This window comes from Sapajus apella, unplaced genomic scaffold (assembly GCF_009761245.1).
Source record: "Sapajus apella isolate SASKATOON/1434 unplaced genomic scaffold, GSC_monkey_1.0 scaffold1455, whole genome shotgun sequence".
Lineage (NCBI taxonomy): Eukaryota > Metazoa > Chordata > Mammalia > Primates > Cebidae > Sapajus > Sapajus apella.
The window spans coordinates 1-12730 of record NW_022438381.1 but is presented as its reverse complement, the minus strand read 5'-3'; the positions used below and the strand labels follow the sequence as shown (position 1 = coordinate 12730).

Below are 12730 nucleotides of genomic sequence, written 5' to 3'. Positions count from 1 at the left end.
ACTCTTGCACACTGTTGGTGGGAATGTAAATTATTAGTACAGTCATTTACATAATGTGTGATTTTATCCTTGCAAGTACCCCTTGATGTAGTTACAGTAATTATTTCAATTACAGAGGTCACACAATTGGAAGCGCAGAATTCGGCAGGAACTAAACCCAGGTTTGTCTGAGCACCCAGTTCTAGTTCTCAATAACTGCACTGTGCCTGTTAGTCAAAGGCGTAGCAATGCTTTAAAATGAGGCAGCTAACTTGTAACAAGACTGCCTTTCCTTCTCACTCTAAGTGTAGTTTATTCTCTGAAGTTTCTGATGGGTAGTACTAGGACACCAATTTACTGAAGGAAATGTTTCAGAGGCTATTTCTCCTTATTTTGCCAAGATTAAAGGATTCGGAAAAAAGAAGGATTTGATTGATGGCAAAGGAATTATACAGAGAATGGAGGATAGAAAGATGTATTCTGACTTTCACTTTTTCAAATAGTTTCATAAATTTTTAGGTATTGCCAATCAAGAGATTAGTAATGGTAATTAAAAAAAATTTAAACAACCATGGTGACTACATTCTTTAGCTGAAAAGCACGAAAAGTATATTTCTAATTTCTTCTTCTTTTTTTAAATTTGGATCCCTCCCAAGTTGAATTTGTTCAATAAACACTAAGCACTCACTATGAGCCAATAATGATCATGGCTAGGTATGTAAATATAAAACATGCATGTTCTTTTGCCCCAAATGGGTTCATTTGCAGCCCATGTGGCCACATTATGATAATAATTTGACAAGATCTGCAAGACACCTTGACAAATTTAACATTTTTGGTTACAATCATTCTGAATTACTGAAGGTTCACAGACAAGGATAATTTATTATTTTGCATAAGCATGGATCGAATCGCTCAGGCTTTGGGGTTGATGTAAGAAAAGAAACAGATCATTTAATCAGCAAAGCTGATATTTTAGTATCTATATCTTACTGTTGCCCTAATGCCACATGAAGTGATAAAAACTTTGTATCTGAAAAAAAAAATCCAACTGTAGTGCTTATAATGAGTGTGAGGAGCAAGTGAAGCAGTCTAAAAAAAAATGCTTGTTCTTTATACAATATAGAAATGTTGGATAATTTAAGAAGTAGCATGTCAAATTCCTTTATGAGTTTGGATATATGACAGGATTGTGCCACAAGCTTTATATAAGTGGCCTTCAATGTTTTTAAAAATCCATGACCCATCTAAAAAAATTGTTCCACTTTACAATGTAATCAATACACACACACACACACACACACACACACACACACATACACACGCACATCCCGCCAGTGAAACAAAACTTCCATAACGCAATACTTGCCCTTACTTTATGTCATATACTTTGACATTTCACTAATTTTTTTTCTTTTTCTATTTCATTTTTTGTTTCAAAGATAATTTTAATAGTTTTTCTTATGAATCAGTTCCAAATAGAGACCAACCGTCATTTTCTTAAAACTTTGTAACTTGCAGTCAAATATATGGATTCTGTATAGTACAAACATTTCCCTACATCAATCAGCGTCAGTTGGAAAGCGCCTCTCCTTAAAAAGAGAATAAAGACTCACCTTCCAGGTAGTGATCACTGCATAAGTTTCATGGGGGATATAGAAAATATTTATAAATATGAAATTGCCTCTAAACAACGCAAGGTACATCTCCATCACTTGTATGAAACAATAACATGAAGATCAACCTGTTTTGTCTTCTCCAGTGAAAAGTAAAACATTTAATTTCAAGCATAAACAGATGAAATGTTGGCATGCTTACTTAAGTTCTGAGCAATAAACAGTTCAAGATAGTTCAAAGACAAGAAATCCAGTTTTCATCTAGATAAAATGCTATCCTCTTCATTGTTGCAAAATGGCCACTAACATTTTCCATTTCAATTTTAGTTCACATTATGCCCAAAGTTTGCATGTTCATTAGCGGATGCATTAGGTAACAAAAATATGTTCACAGTTTATTATAGTGTACGGAAGTTAAGTGACTTCCAAAGGAAGCCAAGATCTATGACTCAAAAACCAGCTCAACAGCGAAACACCAAACGACCCTTTTAATTAAAGGTACCGGTACTCAAATGCTCTAATAAATACATATACAATAAAAGTGAAAAAAGTAACTACAGTGAGATGAGGTTCTTCCCCCCAAAATTTTGTCTTCTCAAGCATTTTAGGAGTCTGAGCCAAAGCAACAGCGCCATTTTGTTCATTCCTCCCCCTGCCCACAGACACTTCCTTTGAGCCACCTTCCTACCCAGCTAACTCTGGTATTCCCTCTAGGGAAGGTTCTGTCTCAGCCCTGGGACTCGCCAGTGCCTCAGTAAACAGATGGGCTATGTTAAAAAGTTAAGTCGTACAATGTGCTGATGGCTGGAAAGATGCAGTGCCTTTGCTATTCCCGATAAGGAACAATGTCGGTGCTGACTGGCTAAGGGGAGGTTTGCCAGCCCGGCAGCCACTGACTGCACACATCAGCAGGAGTGGAAAGATACCTTGAAAAGCTTACAGTGCTGGATACAGAATAAACACAACTCACAGGGCCTTACAGAAGAAGTGTGCCTGAAAATAAACAGCATAGAGTTATTTTCCTGAAACTTGGTTTTGGTAGAAAGTTACAAAAAGTAACTTTTCATTGTCCACAAAAATTTCTGCCTTTTGGCTTTGCCCGCCCTGAGCCTTCTTAACCCCTGGAATTCTAACAGCAAGGTCAGCACAGCCCAGTGCCAATGCCAGCCAGCACCAGCCACCACGGACAGCCTCTCTTCACCCTGTTCCGTGTTGAGGATGATTTTAGTATCGAGGTCACTCACTTTTCAACATTTCCACTTGCACAATATTAAAGCTATAGTTGCAACCCTAAAAGGTCATTATCTACCCAATTCTTCTGTCCTTGTATCAGAAAAGAGGCAGAGGAGTTGAAAATGGGTAGCAATGCTTCCAGGGACAAGTTAAAGGATTACATTGTAAGAAGACCCTGGAAGCCCTAGGAGTTTAGCAAACGCTTAAAATAGACTGTAGACACTCATAGGAAATGTCATTCTAATACAGCCAGACATAACGAATGGCATAGCTTTCACCCAATCCTAAAATCAGCAACTGTTATTCATATAAATCTGACTACAATCTGATTGCAGTTAACTCTACCTCAGACCGAAATAAAACCAAGAGTAGTGTTGCATGTAAAAACAGAAAAGGAGAGAGTCTAACACAGCCAGACCATTGAGACTTGGAGTGATACTATTAGTGGGCCACTAGGGAAGAAGAAAGACTGCAGAGAAAACAGGTAATAGTGCTTTGAACATTTCCCCCCACTTGAATTAGTCCCACAGTTCTTTTAAGTTACTCTCTTGACTGATAGAATAAAATATATCCAGATTCTGAATTTTTTGATATATCTGATGTCAGGCCATAGAATTCTTCAACAGCTTGCGCATCTATTTTCTCTACAATGTCATCATCAAACAAAAGCCAGAAGCCGTGACTTTTCACAATAGTGATATAATGCCCACGACTAGGACCACTGCCACCGTGAACAACCACAGCAACCAGGTCATACATGCGGTCCAGGTTCACTGCATCACTGGAGGTGTCGAAGAGCCAGAGCTCCAGAGGGAAGACCACGCGGTAAGACAGCTTGGTGTATCTGTGCAGCTGCTCCATGTACTTGAACCGCTTTAGATGCAGGACCAAGATCACGGGCAGCTTTTTTACTCTCATCCTTTTCTGGGCTTCCTGTTTGCTGCAGCATGTTTCACAATAATGTTTTTGTTCACTACACAGTGTTTCTGTGTTGCTGAAGTCTCTTAGACAGTGGATAATGGATGTATTCTGCTCCACATCAACAGAAAGTTCAAGAAAATCTTCATCTTTGCTACTAACAGTTTCACAGTTCAAGCATCGAGTTTCATTGGTGAGCGTTCCCCGAAAAATCTCATGGATCCAGGTGAGTTCTGGTTTATTATTTTCCGCAGGTTTGTTCATGTTGCCATTTTTAAATTTTCCGTTTTGTTTTTCCTGTTTCTTCTCCTCCTGCAGGATATCCGCAATAGTGTTTAGCAAATAATTTAAAAATTCATGAGCATCCTTCTGCATGTAGTTATCAAAGAGATCATTCTCTTTTCTCAGCCTTGAAACGAACTTCTTTGGTGGGATGACGCCAACCTTCTTCTTGAAGGTTGCGTGGCAGGGCTGTGGAAAAGGTCCGCCAGGCACGTCAGCAAGTTTTCCTTCTTCTTTTGCTGGGCCTTGTATGCCAACACATTCTCCTGGAACGGGCGGGCAGAAGTGCAACACCTGAAGCACAGAGTTACAGTAGCATGTGTTTCCAAAATTGACCAATCCGAAATAGTGTTCACTGATTGGAAACTGCTCTGAACCAATGTCTTTTTCCAGAGCAGAGGCGTTGGTGCCCATATTACAGATGGAGGCGATGTTTCGGACCGTCATTAGTCTAAAGGTTGCAGCGATCCCTCACCGCCATCTTCACAAGGGACAATCGGGACTGCCCATGGTGGCGCCCTGGCGGGGAGGCCGGGCGGCAGCGCCGCGGCCTGGGGTCCGGCTTTCAGTTTGGCTGGGAGAGGGAGGCTGGGAGGAGGAGGCGGCCTCTATTTCATTTTTAAATGCTGATTGTGACCTACTAAACTGACTTTATGATTCACTAATGGTTTTTAACTTCTAGCACGAAAAGCACTGCTCTATATTAATAAGAAGAATGAATAAATGAGTGAATAAGACAGAGATGAAGCTGCTTCAGCTGGTGGTCCAGCTGGAATTTATTTTAATAGTACTGTAAATTATTTTAATCCTGTGTTTATAGAATCATTAAAGGTCTTATAGGGTAACTTAAATTTTTCATTTATTCTCCAGTGCACTTTATGGGAAAAATTATATAATACAGTAATACTTGTGAATACAGGGGTTTGCAGAGCTCTGGGGTGGAAGTAAGGTATAATCTCTGTAAGTAAAACGCTTGAAGAGTAAAGATGGGTGAAGGACTGTTTGAGTGAGTGGTCTAGGAAAGCACATTTAATATGGCTTTGAAAGATGAGTGGCGTTTGACAGAGTTCAGAAAAGAGCAGTTCACACTGGAAAGGTGTGGTCTGCTTGGGAGTTAAATGAGAAGTAAATTGTATCTAAGAGGCATACAGGAAGATATAGTGGGACTAGTTAGATGAGATTAAAATACACCAGACAGCAACAATCAGATCCTAGTCATTCATTTTATGTGATGAAACTTGAGGCTCTTTTCCATTGAATTAGTGGACCATTTTTCAAAGAAATTGACTATTTTATCACAACTTGAACAGAACAGGATTCCAGAGTATCTTCAGGGTTTTGAGTGGAACTCAGGAAATAAAAGGTAGAAGAAAATTTGTGAGATTATTTCTGTTCTAGATAGCAAGCTCCATAAAGGTAAGGTCCTGAGTTTGATTTATTCATATGTTCTAGCTTGGAGCATAGTAGCACTTGAGGTATTTTATAAATGAATGAATCAATGAGTGAATGTGTAAAGAAGGGCACAGGTTACCTTGGTGATGACTCTTGAACTCTTCTTTCCTAAGGTCCTTTGTCCACTGATGTAGTTATTTAGAGAGCTTGCTTGATTATAATCCCAGTACTATTCAAATTCAGTACTCTCTTTCTGTCTTCTTCCTGGGCTGATCTGTCCTTAGTTTCATAAACACTTATTATAATATTCTGTCTTTGTGGTTGCTGTTCTCTTAGAATGTCACCTTTCTCTACACAGTCTTTTAAGTATCTTAGTCAGCATTCATGGTGCTCCAAATGAAATTTGCTTCTCCATGAAGTCTTACTTGGGGTACTTCAGCTTTTGTAGTACCCTTGATTCTCTTCTTACTTACTACTTACTAAATGATTAATTAAATAAAAGTAATTTAATAAGTGTTGATCATTTAATAAATTTGTATTTAAGAGAGCTGAAAGATGAATAAAAGTACACAATACTAACAAAACAATTATATAGAATCTTATTTCCTAAACACTGTTAACATTTTGTTGCATGAAATTCCTCACATTTTATTATGTTTATATTGATGAATTTATACTACAGACATATATGCGGGTATATACAATAATATACAAATATATATGTATGTAAATTGGATTCAAAAGGCACATCCATCTTATATAATACTTTTTATTTAATAAAATGTGTTTCTCCTTATTTTCCTGAATATTTCTTAAGTACATCACTTTAATGTCTATAGAATATTTCATAATATTTAAGCATATATTTAATTAACATTTTTAATTTTGTGAAGGACATTTAGGTTGTTTTCAATTTTTTCCTTTTAAAAAATTCTTTGGTAGATATCCTGATAGCCAAAATTCTATATTTGTGCAATTTTTTTTACGTAAGTAAATAGAAATGAAATTAGTTGGAAAAAGATTATAAGCATTTTGAATAGTATTGCTAGATATAACAAAGGACAAGTTGCCCCCAACACCTCTCACATTATTGCAATTTGCACTCTAAGCAGGTTATGAATGCTTATTTCTCTATGTACTTATCAAGTCTCAGTCTTAGCATGCTTTAGAGCCTAGTAATTTGAGAGCTGAAAAATGTCATTGAGTGTGAATTGTTTTTAACAGGTGGGCTCTAACATTATTACATATATCTACTTTCCATTTTTCTTTCTTTCGAAACTTGTTGTTCATAGCCTTTGTTTATTTCTTAACTCAGATTTTAATCATTTGCCTTTTGCTTTAAAGAGCCATTAGTTTTTATGTGTCCTCTGAACTTCCACGGCACTTGTCTACATGCTCATATAATGTGGACTATATTGTTTATATTATGTGTGTGTGTGGGGGGGGCTGCACACACATATATATACACACACATACACAAACACACACACATGCCCACACACACCAACTAGATTATGGGATTCTGGGCAAAAATAGTCTTATTTTTTTTTAACTCCTATTCTTTAAGGAGTACTGTGGGTAAATGAAAGAGTCATGCACTGTGGAATTCACTAGAGCTAAGATAAAAATACCAGCATTTTACTTGGTCAGGCTCCTCAATCTTAAACCTTAGTTTCTTCCTGCTGAATAAAGAGGGCAAATAATACTTTTTCTTCAGAAGATGGTAAAGAGTAGATAAAATAATTTATGTAAGGCCCTTGCAGAGTGAGCAGCATATTGTGGAAAGTTATGAATATTAACAACCATTCTTCTTATTTGGTTTTTGCTTAGCATTTATCACAATAGTTTGGAAACACACCAGGTGCTTAATAAACATAATACATAAGAATAATAACAATAGCCAATTCTGTTGGCTATTGTTAACAGAGCCAACAGTGAAATAGTGAAAATAATGTTTATTAATTTGTTTTTCAATATAATACTTAGCAAAATTTAGATCAAAGTTTGGTTTCTTCCCTTGTACATGCCATTTCCATTTTATTTAAGGTTTAAATAGTGGTAGACATAACAAATTTTCAATTCTCATGCCCAGGCTGCATGTGGGCATTTTACAAGCCACTTCTTCCCACTCTTAGTAAATCAAGAATAACTTTTAAAAAGTACTTTTCTACATTTTCCCTTTCCCACATGAAATTCATGACATCTGCACTGGTAGATACTTGAATGGCTTTTCCAGGATAAGGTTGTGGAATGCCCTAGTCCAAGCAATTCCATATCTCAATTTGGAATTCTGTTTCAAGGGCTGAATTCGTCAATAGATGTTTGTGACACTTTCCCTTTAGGGATATCTGCTGTCTTGATCTAAATTTCACCAAGCATGTAATGCTTAGAAACACTGAATTTGGCTTTTTTTTTTTTTTTTTTTTTGCCACAACTTGTTTTGTAGCACCATCACTTAAAGAGCCAGGGAAATTTGGAGAATTCTTTCCAGGGAAGCTGAAGAATTTCTTACAACTGCAGGGAAAGTTTTCTCCTTCGACTGATAATGTCTTTGAAAATAAAATCAAACATTCTGCTTTTATTTATTTCTTAATTTATCTTGTTGGACCTGCACAACAAAAAGACTTTATGAAATCTATTTTTAATTATTTCCCAATCCCTGTCTGCAATAGAGGGAATCACTCCCATTCAGCTGACATTCTTTCTCTTGATTCTTCTGGCTTCTCATTCAGTGTCACCCAATCTTGCCAGCAGCAACTATAAATCCATAAATAATATCACTTTAATACTTCCTTATTGATCTAGACATAGCAGAAGCTTGACCGTGTGTTTACTGGTCCCATATCGTTTTCTCATCCGTAGGGATCTTCCTCTAAATTCTCTACTGCTTCCTTCATAGGGAAAGATAAAATGGAAGATAGATCACCCTTGCCTAGCTATTTCTGTCTCTTCAATTTTCTGACTTAGTTTTCAGAGACAGACAGCTATTTTCTTTACCATTTTTCCTTCTTAGGAGGAAAATCAAAAAGAAATTCTGTCATCTGAGACATTGCTGTCCATTTTCGTGCCCTTCTTTTCATCCATATTTCACTTGCGTTAGCTTTTTTAGACTTGAGTTAATCTTCTAACATAAAGTTCTCTCACAGCGTCTTTTTTCACATCAGTTTTTTGGGTATAATTTACCTATCAAAAAATTTACCCTCTTTCCTAATAATTTTGAGACAAAGTAATATGGAGTAATAAGAGAAAAAAATATCTTTTTGTTCATATATTTTCTATTCCCACTTTTTAGTTATTTCTTTGTTGAAAATGAAACCTACTTTTGATATTTGTGTGTTTTAAAAAATTTTTTTACATTGTTTCTTATCAATTTATTTCTGTTTTCTTTCACATTGGATCAATGCTTTATTTGGTCTATGGTATACCTTTCTCTCTGGTAAACATTTATGTATTTATATTTTATTATTGGACCTCAGATCATTATTATTAATTATTAAAGCTCAGATTTTGGAAGCACTCAATGATTTTATAAACATCTAAGGATCCGTCATTGAAATATTTGATATAGTATTAGCCATACCTAGCAAACTGACGACTATCTAAGACACCAAGCATAGCACAATAGCAGAAACAGGACAAAATTAAATCATTGCACAATATACATTATAGTCTAATTAAAATACATACTAGGGATTGTTATTATAGATAGAAGAAGGATGGCAACTAGAAAATATTGATTTTACAGGATACTAAATTAAAAATATTTCTAAGCTTAGTGAATATCTGGCTTCATGTGCATGCCTACCAAATCATGGGAAGAAAGTCGAATATATGTACTAGGATTCATTATTTCACAAAATAAGAAACTATTCATGGAATTCCTGCTAGTGCTGAAGTCTGATTTTAGGGACTAGCATTACAATGAATAAAGGCTGACAAGTTTTGCATACTAGATTTGTATTGTCAGATATAAAAGACATTACTCACATGTAGCTAAATTAATTAAGATTAAGTAAAATTAAAAATTGCATCCCTTAGTTTCATTAACCACATTTCAAGTGCTCCTTAGTCACATGTGACTACTGTCTATTTTGTTGGACAGAAAGGATATAGGGCATTCTCAACATAAGAAATGTTCTATTGGAAGAGGCTGAATTTAAGACGATGTTTTTATTTTGATAATAATCTTAAACATATAGAAAAGTTAAGAAAATAATATTATAGACATCCATGTTAATTACCACTGAGATGAAATGCATGGTGCTATTTGCCATATTTGTTTTAGTGGACTCTCTTTTTAAAAAATAATAAATTAAGCCTTCCAAATAAGAAACAATGTATATACCTCTCTCTTTTCCCCTTTCCCTCCCTAAAGGTAACCATTATCGTGAAGATGATGTGAATAACTCATAAAGATGTTTTTGAACTTTTATGACATAGAGATATACTGATAAACAATTATTTTGTACTTCATAATGTTTATATAAATGGCATCAGTTATTTGCACCTTGCTGTTGTTTTGTGGTTGTGGTTTCCACTTAACATTTTGTTTTGAGATATAATTCTGTGTCTTCAGTTATTTACTCTATAGTGTTTTCTATACAAAACATCTACCATGTATCCATCCATTTTATTTTATTTTATTTGAGATGGAGTTTCACTCTTGTTGCCCAGGCTGGAGTGCAGTCAGTGGCACGATCTCTGCTCACTGCAACCTCTGCCTTTTGGGTTCAAGCAATTCTCCTGCCTCAGCCTCCTGAGTAGCTGAGACTACAGGCACCCACCACTAGGCCGGGGTAATTTTTTTGTATTTTTTGTAGAGACAGGGTTTCACCATGTTGGTCAGGCTGGTCTCGAACACCTGACCTCAGGTGATCTGCCCACGTTGGCCTCCCAAAGTGCTGGAATTATAGGCTTGAGCCACCGAGCTTGGACCTGTATCCATTCATTTTCTAGATGAGAAACTATTTTAGGAGCTTTGCAGCTGAGGTATAAAATCTATACATTTTCTAGGCTCTCTTGAACAGTCTAACTTCTGTCCCAGGCTTGATAAGAGTTAAACAGTCCATGGACTGTTCAGTCTTTTACGAAAGTGTACTGCAGAGGATGGAAAGGCATTCTCCCTCCATGGTGCTAGTTGATGTTCCATCTGGCCTTGCTTCAGTGAGGGACCTTTGAGAGGTCTCCCATTTACACTCTGAAAACAGCACAGGGCAGATACCCAACGACATTGCAGACTCAGAGCATCTGACTCAGTTGAGGTTATTCTCTGCTATTCTGTTTATTGACTCTTTCCTAAATAAATGGGTCTCTATGTAAATCAAGTCCTAAAAAATAGCTGGCAAAAAAAAATGCACTCATTTCTTGAGGGGAAAAATAAGTCACTAAATTTGTGTCAAAATTTCCACTGTACTTGAATATATTTAGCTGCTATCTTTTGATGTTCTGATCTCATAAATTTAAAAGCAACACTTGGATCCTAGTTAGGAAACAGGCAGCAGACATTAGGTCTATTTCTCCTTCCTTTTGCCTCCTTCTCTCAAAATATTCTGTCCTTAATGGAATGTGAAATCAGCCTGGAGATTTTTAAGAATTTCCATGTAATACTGAATCTGTGTTCTCCATCCTGGATGTTTAAAGAGTTCCTTTCTGATACTTTCTTCAGGTTACAAACCAAACCTGTTTTTCACCTATAAGACAACACTGCTTTTGTACCATTTCAAAGACATGACACTTTGAAAACATTGATGTATTTCATTGCTACATTTCAGGTATTTTCACATTTTAGGTTATTGGTTTAGAAAAGAACTTTAGCAAATAGGACATTTAAAAAAAATGAGGACTCAAAGGGGTTTCCATGATTTATTTTTCAAAACAGGCCTGAAGGTAATTTTCACTAATTGTAAACTCTGGGAAGCCCACAATAAAACACATAATGAAAGTAACTGCTCAATCAGACTCAGTTTAATAAGTAAGTATTTACTATATCAGGTTCTTCCTTAGAGCTGGGCCACTTTTTCCTTATGCTTTTCCAATACAACACTTTTTGTCCCCAAGTGATGTCTAATGTGAAAGTGTAATGCAGGTAGTGGCACTGAAGTATCCCTTACTCAGCCATTCCTTTCCTTCCACATATTTACAGAAAGCAAGAATTCTTAGGAATACAGTGTTGGTAAGTATTTGGAAAACAAATGAAATACCTGGAGGGCTAGTTTTTTTTTCTTTCCCTCTGATGGATTGGTTACCCTAAGTTTACAACTGAAAATAGCAAAAAACTCTGGTGAAAATAGCCACCATTGACATAGAAAGAATACAAAGTATCTGCCATTTGCAGACACACACACACACACACACACACACACACACACACAAACACACACACACACTCCAAAAAAGGAAATTCTGAGAGGTAAGCTAGCACTTAAAATGAATTTCCCCTTGAGAGCATACATTCAACATTGTTGACTTTAGGATTCTGTTTCAATGTTATGCAGAGCATAAGAGAATGGAAATAAAGACTAAAACCAGCATAAAGTGAGAATATATTGGGCAACCTCGATATCAAGCTTGGAATCTAAAGGACTACTACTTCAGAGTACAATCCTTTGAATGATAAATAAACTCAACCTAGAAGAAGACAACATACCTCTGTCATTGTTCTGGCATTGGTTGGACACACAACCAGTTGAGTTGGACACTCAAACTTCCCTTGAGAATCAATAAGCAACCAGCTGCCTTTACTTGTCTTCAAGCCCCAATTACTATTATCTTATGCAACTTAAATCATGGTAAGCAGGTAATTTTAAGTAGGTAATAATTTGAGGTGACTAACAAAATAAAATACAGTGTAATCTTGGGAAATCCAACTTTAGCCTATGCATGAAAAAATTGAACTTGCATAACTCTTCTAAATTGGATAATGAAGAAATAGAAAACCTGAATAGACCAATAACAAGTAAGGACATTGAAACAGTAATAAAATGTCTTCTGTTGGTGGAAAGTTTAGCACCTGATGGCTTTAGTACTGAATTCTACTGTACATTTAAGGAAGGACCCATGCCAATTCTCCTCTAACTACTTAAGAAAATTAGTGAGAAGGGAATACTTCTAGACTTATTCTAAGAGGCCCTCACTAACCTGATACACAAACCAGAAAAGGACAGAACAACCAATAAAAGGTAAGAAAACTACATGCCAATATTATTTTTTGTTTGTTTCACTTTATTATTTTTAATTGTTTTTATTTTTTTAATTTTCAGTTTTAGCAAGCAGCCCACTAACATGACACTAAACCTCTCTCCTTCCAGGCA

At 36.1% G+C, this 12730-nt stretch overlaps 1 pseudogene across 1 annotated transcript; it reads right to left on the bottom strand.

Moving 5' to 3' along the window:
- Positions 1-2382: 2382 nt before the first annotated feature.
- On the bottom strand, positions 2383-4523 carry LOC116546821 (annotated as a pseudogene). Its single transcript, XR_004266849.1, has one exon. The product of XR_004266849.1 is annotated as a ubiquitin carboxyl-terminal hydrolase 46 pseudogene (transcript).
- Positions 4524-12730: the final 8207 nt, after the last annotated feature.